Here is an 11520-nt window from a genome sequence, read left to right as displayed (position 1 = left end):
GCGCTAGTCGTGATTTTCGTATGTACCCTGGTGGACAGCGAATGATGATCGATTCAATTTGGTGACTGTTCTGACCCCACGCTATCTGGGTCCTGTTTTATGAAGGGTTATAATTGATTATATAGTTGATTATTTTAGTCTTTTTATTCCTTCATTAACCGACTTCCATACTAACTCTTCTGAGCTTGAAACGGAGTAATCGTGATTGGTGATGCTCGTTATTCCCAACAGCCCAAGGCTCGATATTCCGAAAAAATGAATAATGTGCGGACTAACAAAACTTTAATTCATCACGTTCATTTTCAGACTAATGAACCTTGGAAATAGTGACCCACCTCCCTCTATATTTTCGAAATAACAAAACTTCTGAATAACGAACTCTAACCAATCGGATTAAACGTTCGAGTAACTGAAAAAAGTAATTGCACTTTTGACAGGCACAAATAATCTTTTGGTGTAATACCTTCATCAAAACAAATTTGCACAATGTTAAAACCGGCAATATCCACTCTGGAACTTAATATATCGTTATATTGACTGCCTGGAGAGAAAGTCAATTTGCAGTCTTAATAATTTTGCGTTGACAAAATGGTTGGGATACATACTCTATCTTGTTGAGCGTTTCTATCTCAGTCTTCACTGTTGAGAAATTTGAATCAATTAATGCTTTCATTTCCGTGTACTTTCGAATTTTCTAAGAAACTCTGCCTCTTGTGTGAGTAAAAAAAGTCATTAAAACTGATGTTTGGAGCAGCAGTATGAACTAGATAATTCTATAACTGTGATTACCATTAGCAACGATCGGTAATCCATTATACAACCAATCATCAAATAAATCGAATTCACAGAGATTCCGCTGTCACCAAAACGAATAGCGCCATCATGAGTCAGAAGGCAGCACATCTTACGATCGGTGGATGACGAATTCAACCACTGCGAATGTATTTTGTAGCAGGCTGTACAACTTTAATCGCTCAAGGTATTTTTTCAAACGCATGAACTGTGTAAGGGTTTTGAAGTAGCTCCCTCTATTAAATGCACTCCCCTCTCAAACTACAACGTGACGTATATGTGGTAAAGCGAAGCCTACTTTCAGTGAGACACGTGAATTTTTCGATTGAAAACCTTTCTTTTGCTTTGTAATCTGGCCATTTTTTTCTTCAACTGAATGTAGGCCCGAGAATAAACCTGTCCAGAAACCAAGTGAGCACGGGGGTTAACTCATTGAGTTATGAATGATATCCGGGTGAAGTAAAGGCAGTTGTTAACTTTTTCGTAAGGAAATTTATTGGTTTTTGTCTTGATTACAAGGCATGAGGTGTTTTTTTTTTTTTTTTTTTTGAGCTCCCTTTTATTTTTCGTACAAGATCAGGCTTATCATACCTCTGCTTTTAAATAGTAGTGATCATGATAACACTTCAATGAAATGTGTTCACACGAATAGGCACATGAACTCACATTCGGTGTGTACATTTACACACACACACACACACACACACACACACACACACACACACACACACGTAAGCACACACATACTTGTGAAAGTCACCACGACGCGATTCAATAATCAGCACAAGTGTGCAGACAATGATAAGAACCAATGAGGGAAAGCTAAGACAAACTAATGAATTGATAGAGATAAAGTGACAATGTATCGTAGATAGACGGACAGATAGATAGATAGATAGACAGGTAGATAGATAGAAAGATAGATAGCAGGTGGATAGATAGGTAGATAGATAGAAAGAAAGATACATAATAGGTGGATAGATAGATAGATAGACAGATAGATAGATAAATAAATAGACAGGTAGATAGATAGAAAGATAGATAGTAGGTGGATAGATAGGTAGATAGATAGAAAGATACATAGTAGGTGGATAGATAGGTATAGATAGGTAGGTAGATAGATAGATAGATAGACAGGTAGATAGATGGGTGGATAGATAGGTGGATAGATATGTTGATAGATAGGTTGATAGATAGGCTGATAGATAGGTTGATAGATAGATAGATAGATAGATAGATAGATAGATAGATAGATAGAAAGATAGATAGGTGAATAGATAGGTTGATAGATAGATAGATAGGCAGAGATAGAAATAGAGAAAGACAGAGTAAGACAGACAGATAGACAGATTGAGAAAGAGGAAAGCTGCAAGCAAAATTAGCCCTAGATTTCTCAGGATTCCCAGGGAAGTTTGCCTCACACGTATGAAACCTAAGATTTCTATGCGGTGTTTTGCTAGATTCGGTCAGTTGTAGTCACTGGAGCCCCTCCCACTGCCATGGATGGTGTCTTCAAATCGGAAATCCAACCCCGTCGATATTCATGACTTGTCTCCCTGTAGAGCCGTCTTCACTCTTATCACGCTTATCTCTCTCCTTAAATCTCGTCTTGTTCCTCGTGATCACGCACATTTCGTGACTAATGATGCGAGTCATCCTCTTCATGTTGATACTATCGCTACTTCAAAACTCTGATTAAATCGAGTTTTCCATCGAAATTCACTTTCATGAGAGCATCGATGACAACACAGACTACAATTTACATCATACTTTCACAACAAACGATATTCTGTATGTCTAGGTTTGGCCTTCTTCTCGTGTTTCTCCATGATAGGTATTACTGCCAGGTTCCTGGTACAAAAAAGAGATGGAAGTATTACTGAAAACATACAGATTACGAAGGTAGAGTTACAAAAGAAAATTACTCGAATTATTACTGGAATCAATAATGCTATTAGTATTTTGGTGTTTGGTGATATACTGTACTACTGCAATAGTTGTATGTCAATATGTCTGTTTCAAATATCACTAATGTATAATGTGGTTGTTTTTAACATGCTCCAGAATGTGTGAATGGTATCCGTAATCAAATACAAGTATAACTCAGTGATGTATATCTATAACTCTTCCTCCCTTACGATTATTTTCTTGGCGGAGCAAAACTGTCGAAACTGAAGCTTCGACAGAGCATTTGGTGAAATGTTTACATCTATTGACATCTAATATGTCATTGACACATAGAAAAGCTAAAGAAAAGACTATAAGTGTGCAATGAATATTCTACCACTTGTATATTATTCTAGCAAAAATACAACCAAAACAATAATCGTTATCAGTTAAATTGATATGTAAATATCGATGAAGAAAGAAAAACTAATCCAGTGAAATCCAAGATTTCAAAACCAACCTCTTACTAATGATTAATGCGATCTTTTGGAACATAAATCAGATGTACTCCGTAAATCTAAGAGACTCCACATTGACTTATATTGACTGTAAACGTACATTGATTTATCTCGCTCTGCAGACTGTCATTCCGAGATCACGGAACGAGTCGGCAGAACCTCAGCAAATACCAGAATATGCAAAAGACTGAATATTTCCTGCGGAACAACTGTAAATACCACGACGTTTGCTGGAAAGAGATATCAAGAGAGAAGGGGGGGGGGGGGATGGGGGGGGGGGGGGGGAGGGGAGATAGCAGGAACGAGAAAGGGAGCGTACCAGAGACTGGAGAGGGAGGGGATTTTAGATGTGATCAATATTAGATACATTGGCTGAAAAGTGTGTGCTCAGATCGTTTAACGTCTTGAGACGTATCTTCCAGCGATATACGACGTTTGTATGTGTGTGTGTCTCTGTGTGTGTTTGTGTGTGTGTTGAGTGTATGCGTGTGCTTTGGTTTGTATTTATGTATGTATGCGTTTGGATGCGTGTGTGTGTGTGTGTGTGTGTGTGTGTGTGTGTGTGCGTGTGTGTGTGACATATCATAGGGAGTTTTCCAATACAGTGTTTGTAAGGGTGTATTTTAGTGAATTAATGTGGGGAGGAAAAAGAACGAATTTGAGTGGTTTCTGAGGATTGTTATAAAGAGTGACACAGCTATTTATACATATAACTATAGAATGCTCCTGCCCATTAAGAATGACAACCAGTAATGTGGAAAATGACGTTTAAATGACGTCACATCGTGGAATAGTGCCATCATATAGTTAAGAAGAAGCCATTACTGCTGTGGCGCCCTATGATCCTTACGTGTAACAAAGACAATTTCGACTATTCTGGCTTTACGGGCTCTTCTAAACAAGCAGAAAGTCAGATAGATAGATAGATAGCTATGTTTTTCTGCCTATTATGTGGTGAACCCTTGTTTGTCTATTGATTCGCAATGTAAAAGTTAAACGTAGGCCCCCTATAAATACGCAGTAATTGAAATATAAATCACCCATACTATGGTGGCTATCATGAGAAAAAAAATGATGGGCTTTAGTCGCATATATATATATATATATATAAATAAATAAATAAATAAATAAATAAATCAATAAATAAATAAATAAATATATATATATATATATATATATATATATATATATGTATATAAAATAAATAAATACATATATATGTATATGTATATAAAATAAATAAATACATATACATATATATATGTATATGCGACTAAAGCCCATCATTTGATATGATATTATGATATAAGTATAAGCATACACACATTTGTGTATTTGTGTACCTGTGTAAGCGTGTTTGTGTGTGGCATGTGTGGGTGTATCATCAGTTTGTTTTGTACAATAATAACATACCTACAACAATAATCCTGGTTTAAAATGCCTTATGTTAGTTATGACTGATATAGATTGCCAGCAGTAAATGATTGGATGTCGCTATCTGATGAAACAAACTCACAAGCTCAAATGTTTGAATACATGGGTTAACAACAAATGTATATCTACGCAATGTTGCGCAACAAGTTTATTAATCAAATTCCAACTCACAATGATAATAATAAGGCCTTATCTATTTATCCACAGTCGCCTCTTTAATGCTAACACCGATCTTCCAGAGAGCCCTGCCATTATTATTTTTCCAACCTTGTCAGTTAACAATTTTTAGAGTTGGGTCGAGAGGGATATTGCGGGTAAAACCATCTTGTCCAAGCACTTAGCAATACTCATATTTGGGACTTCTGTTTCAAATTCAAGGGTCTTTATTATCCACTACCAGTATACCGCAGTATCCAAAGTTATACTTGTTCAAACGTTTGCGATGTCTTTTTTTTTAAGGAATATTATTATTCAAAACTCGACTGCCAATCATGAAGTTGTTCAAATAGATAGAAGTCAACATTTCAGAAGTACATAAGCCAACGACTGTGATTGAATGATCATAGTTTCCTGTTGCAAACTCGCTTGGCCAATGATTAAAAACAACAAGCCCATTGTGATATACAGTGTAGCCGTTGATAAAAGGTCATTATGTACTACCTGGTTAATAACAAATAAACAAACAAACAACAAAACAAATACTATACTTCACTTTAGGTTAAAAGAAAACATAGACCCTCTACAATATGGAGAATCTACTACATAGTTTTGCTAGAGTAAGTCCCTGGATGAGCTTCGCTGTAAATTAAGGTCTTGATATAAACTTTTATGTATAGACTCAAGACTTTACTCAAATCAACATCATTGCTGTCACTGTGGGGTCTACTTGAATACACAGATTTTTTTTTTTTTTTGGTTTCTTTTGATACGAATCTGACCTTAAAGCCTTTGTTATTACTCTCAAATCTCTGACAGCGCTTGGTGCAATCTGTGACACGGAATCACCGGTTTTTCCTGGTTCACGATGGATCCTTTTCGCCTAAGATTTATTATTCATCGTCATGACAATTGCCCGAGAAAACGGGCATTGATGCCGACCCCTCGTGGTTAGCCTATGGCGAGAAGCAATAGTCAGCAAACGGTATCAACCAGGCACATCGTGCCCTATACGGTGGAATGATGAATGAATGACAATTACCAAGAAGGACGAGGCATTCGATTTTTTGTTTTATTTTCCTGGAAGCTATTGGTCCACTTGATGGCCACCATGTTACAGTCAAAGGATATTGTGGAGTCTGTCATGAAGGGAAATATTCCTACGTTTGGTCTGAAAAGGAGACTAGTGGATCACATGATATACTTGTCATTCTGCTCAGAGAATTCCTGACATCCAATGTATGATCGAGCATACGGATCAGTCACGACAATTGATACGCAAGGTAATCATAACCATTCCCACATGGATCCATGTTTGTGTCTCGATTCTTATTTGCACGAGGCAAACCATCCACATGTTCTTTTTCAGCAGCTTAAAGTTCTCTACAAGGGATCAGTAGTATTGAACCATCCAACGAAGGTGAAAAATACTGAGTCAAAGACTGGATTCGTATGTCACAGTTTCCTCAATACCTGGTTCTCCTGAGCAGACAGTGATGGCTCATCTTGATTGAAATAGTTTAATGGCTACACATGCAGGCTGATAGACAAGTCAATAAGGTAACTCCGATTACCTCATCTGGCGAATTTAAGAGGCTCAGAAAAAAAAAGTGTCTCAACATGCCTCGCTAAAACATATCTTTGCATGATTTCCTGAAAATAGTGATAACTAGCAGCAGTAAGTTTCCTGTAATGTAGAATTCTCCAAACATCTGGCAGGTGAGACTTATGGATAAATCGAAATGGAGAAAAAAAAAACATGAAGGAATCGATAAGACAAAAACATGGTAAGACATGCATACGCAGCCAATTGTAGATTAGCCGGGATAGCTGAAGGAAGAAGAAGAAGAAGAAGAAGAAGAAGAAGAAGAAGAAGAAGAAGAAGAAGAAGAAGATGTATATGTAGACTGACATCCAGAAGAATCTTGACAGGTCTCTAATCTCCTCTCACTCTCTAAAGAATGAGGGCATCCCGTTTACACTCGCAAATGTCAGCCAGGGGATCACAAAGATAATTTGGGACATAATGTTTTTACATAAGTTTGAATAGAAGCAGGGTTAATCTAAATCTATAAGTGAAACTTATTTATATTCTCAATGTAAAGACCGAAAAGTGTCAATAAAATATAATGTTCACTTTATGATATTCATAACTTTAGAATAGTGGCAAAGAATGTTTTCAGGAGCAAAAAAAAAAAGCTGATTTAAACAATCATTATGTTGCTCTTTTACTTTGTTACCTTTTGCTCAAATTTAACTCATTGCATTAGGTTTCTACAAACTGTGTGGGTCCGGTGCTAGAGATTAACTGTTGTTGTGGTAGGATCTCATAATAAGTCAGGTAGATTATCTTTCACTCAACAGCTTAAAATCCAGAGAATCGGAGAAATACAGAACAAATAAATGTAGAATCGATACTCGGCGACATCATGAAGTTTTCTTGATAGCTGATCATAAGAGTAGGTTACTGAATGTTTAATTTAATGAATAAACAATAAAAAACTACAACAACAACAATTACAGCTACAAATGAATGTATGAGTGAATGCGTGCATGAAGAAATGAATGATGGATGAATGAATGAATGAATATATGAATAGATCAAATGAATAAATGAAGGAATGAATGAATTAATAAATAAATAAATAAAAATTAAAAAAGACAGACAGACACAACAAAAGGGCAATGTTCAAAGAATTAGTCGATCGTAGAATCTGGAATTGTGTTTATCCATAACGTCTTCAGAAATGATCACCATACTGTCTGCAGAAGTTATGCTTTCGTGTTAATGACATTGCCATGTATCTACGTCACTAAGTGATTATAAGGAATACACATTACAAGGATGGTTTTCCTGTCCTTCTAATTCATGCATTGTGATGTGAGAGTCCTGTAACCTCCATTGTAAGACACATTGGACAAGACTTCTGTCCACACTCGTGAAAATGAGCATCGCCGGTGAATCCCGACAGCTCGGGGTGCCTGAAATGCTAACGAAGTCATGGTTACTGATACCCTGTAATCTACGATCAGACAAGGGGAATGGTGGAGAAGCCTACGACCTTGGCTGACACGAATTTGTTTAGCAGCGGAAAGGGGTGCCGGATTAAATGTAGATTCTTCGGTGGCTTTGTTAACTTTGTATTCACAAGGAGACGAGGGGCCACCCATATTACTTCCCTCACAAAACGGCCTATTGCACTTTGGGAAAGGGCCTTGTAACGTAGGATTAAAGGGACGCTAGCTGCAATCCACATCAGGTTGGCCATGTGCCACACTCATGCTCGATGCTCTACTGCTGCTAGTCTCGGCTTGAGAGAAGGAAGTCATCGACAGTCATCGACTGTGTACATGTAGAGAGTGTTGTTATTGTACCGACTCAACCTGTGGATACAAACCAGCTGCCATTACTAGCATTTTGCTAATCCTTCTTCCGTTCACTTATTGACGTAATTGGTGACGTGCAGCAACATGTCTCGACACTAATATGTTTCATCACTACCATCGGAGTAAGATTACAAATTAGAATTCATATAAACGCCACGTTAAAATCAGGGATGACAAATTGCACCTTGCATTTGACATTTCCGACTGTTTTAACGAAAAAGCGATCCAACCAACACTCTTTTTTTTTTGGGGGGGGGGCCTTAAAAGGGGGAGGGAGACCACACGTCCTCGTTCGCATAAACAATAGTTTATGCGAACGGAATGTCCAGGTATCAACTCTGTGGAGAATAAGACATCCTTTAGGCAATGAGCAAAATACATATCGGAAATAGCACATCGATAGGAAAACATAGAATATCAAAATTCCACACGATTATTATCTGAATAAATAGGTTGCAGATTTCCATGTATAAAGTGTAGGTTTAACAGAATTTCGTGGATTGTTGCTGAAAAATTGCGATTTCAAGAACATTGTAGCATTCAGTAAAGTAATTCGACGTGATCCTACACTTTGTCTTGTACGAAAGGCGAGCAGATGGTGTAAACATTCAACTACAAATTCGTCTGTTTGTTGGCTCGAAAAAATCTCCTCTAGAAATTCTGTGCGGTTGGAAGCCGTTACAAGGCGTAAAGCCTTAGAAATGAGATGAGAAGCTGTCAACACGTCGTCCTGGGAATGGAGATATCTATCATGGCTGTAGAGATGATAAGAGGCGGGAAAGAGGCACCCAAGCGAGGGAAAATGATATCACCACAGTGAACAATTTCCCTTCCAGGCATTCTTATCTTGCAATCTGATGGAAGGTAAAGACAACCTCAGACAGTTATGTCACGCCTCGCGTCCAGCGCACCTGTCTGGGAAAGGGGACAGGTACCCAGCGGGACTGTTCTCTTGGTCTCATATCATTGGACAACAGAGGTACGTAGAGTCGTATTTATTGTTGGAACACAGTGGCCGGAATCTACACAGGTCAGCTAAACTAACATTCACTTGTTAAAGCATAGGATTCAATACAGCATCGTTTTAATGTAAGCTGTATTCTTTTGGTTTCGCAAATTTTGTATGGAAGCTGTATAAATGAAGTGCTTGGTACATATTAGTTGGTCTTAGTGGGTCCTTGTAGGTTTTGTTTTTGGCCACATGTCAGAATATTAAACCATTGCGTGTAATGATCAACCGAGTGTTCTGAATGATCTGCTGAAGTGAAAACTGCATGACTGTATGTATGATATATTTCAAGACGTAAGAAACTTTGAAGTTTAAATCTTGGTAGTTGTGCAAAGAACTCGCTAGTCTTTCACTGTCTGCCTACGGTCTTCAACACCACACCTGCAACAAAACTTACTTAATGTCCCAATCAAATAGCAATGCGTGGAAGAAGGTTATCCATGATTTATATAAACATAACACGGCGATCCCTTAATGGACGTCCCATGTGTGGCAGAGTTACATCCTACACACGTTAAAGTTGCAGCCTCATGCACTCATCGACAAGAAGAGGGTGCACAAACCGGTGAAGCGGTCCGTCCCAAATACACACTATACAAGAATAAATCAAATCAAATTAAAACAAGTAGGCCTACTAAAAACTGGTCCCGATGGAAGATCAGATGCACTATAATGGTGCAGCTAAATATGGGTTAACCAGCTGTCTTCCATAAATGGAGAATGAAACACACACACACACACACACACACACACAAACAAACGAGCACTTTGTCTTTATTTCATTCTCTTACTCAACTATGTTCACATCTTATAAAGATAGCTAGCACCTTACTCATGATTTAAGACTTTTCGTTCCTTTAATGTCGACGTACGTGATCTATTTTCTCAGGACTGTATATAATTACATGTTAACGATGATTTGTGTATGAACCCCATCAACTCATGGCCGGGTGCTACCTTTTTTTTAACATTTTTCTGTATCAAGGTCTACGCATTCGGCTGACAAGACTACACTGGAACCTCGGCGTTACCATCGATCACGATGCGAGCCAGGCCATGTCCAGTTCAAGGACCTTGGATCGATGATCGCTCTATATTTTCTTGGCGGTCAGGCGATTTTAGCCTCTACTGACCTATCGGGCTTTATGGTAATCAGACGTTTAGATAGAAATACAAACCAAGATAAACTCAATTTGGAAACCTCTCTCTCCCCTCGACCCTCTCTCCATATCTATATTTGGGAGAGATAAATACCATGAATATTATCTACACTTACCTGTGTTTGATTCCACACATGTTCAGGATGTAATCCAGATTCGGCACAGAATTTGCAGTTGAATAAAGAATGAAACAAACGGGGAAAACCTTTAGAATTTGAATATATTAAACATATGGTAAATAACGTGTTTTACTATGATTATGTACATTTATATGTAGGGCCTACTGTTTTTGATGCACTGATGACACGAATGATAACGAGGAATACATCAATAGTGAATCTTTTTTGTATGATCAGATGGGCACTTTATGACATTCATTTAAGACATTTTGAAAAACAAAATCAATAATCGTAACATTATCAGCGCAAACAGAATCAAGAATCACAAAACGGTTTTCTAAATTGACATGAAGGGGACATTTAAGAGCAAAAGATTCGTTGTCAAAACGTGTTTCAGCAGAGACAAACGATGTTTCCTCGAGAGGTTTTGCATGCTTGGTAAACCCCCTTGGAATTTACATTAGTTTACATCGCATCATGTGAACAAAAATCACGACATGGCATGCCAACACACACGCAGTGCAGTTCTGTGCTCGCATAACTCTTATTTTCTACACAATCTTTCTTTCTAGGCTGCACACATGACCTTCTGTTCTCGCAATCGAAAATCAGATTGCGTTCTGCCGTACACTTGGAGTGCTGTCTCAAGGAAAGCCAACACGTTAGTAATGCATCACTGCCGAAGGGGGCGAGCTGAAGGATTGCTGTCTTTTGTGACTTTCAGACAGGGAGACTTAAGCCTTTGATCGATGAGACATAAGGTATTATTACTAATTTTTCTACTCCGAATGCATACCAGATTTGTTAGTCTTGCCTCTAGCATGTAAGAAAAAGAGAACATGTTCTGAAGAGAGAGAGAGAGAGAGAGAGAAAAAAAAAACAAGACACACAGCACCTTAAAGCTTTTAAAAGGGTTAGGATCTTTCTAGTATCATCTCTTCTCCAATTCAAAATTTGAATCTATCCCATAGGAAGAAGCAGAGACAGAGGTAATGATATTCGCAGAAGTCAAGGCAAAACTGAACCACGTCTTGTAGATGTAATCTGTTGTAGATGTA

The sequence above is a fragment of the Diadema setosum genome, chromosome 17 (genome assembly GCF_964275005.1).
Source record: "Diadema setosum chromosome 17, eeDiaSeto1, whole genome shotgun sequence".
In the NCBI taxonomy this organism is placed as follows: Eukaryota; Metazoa; Echinodermata; class Echinoidea; order Diadematoida; family Diadematidae; genus Diadema; species Diadema setosum.
The sequence above is the reverse complement of the archived record's forward strand: the minus strand, read 5'-3'. Positions refer to the sequence as shown.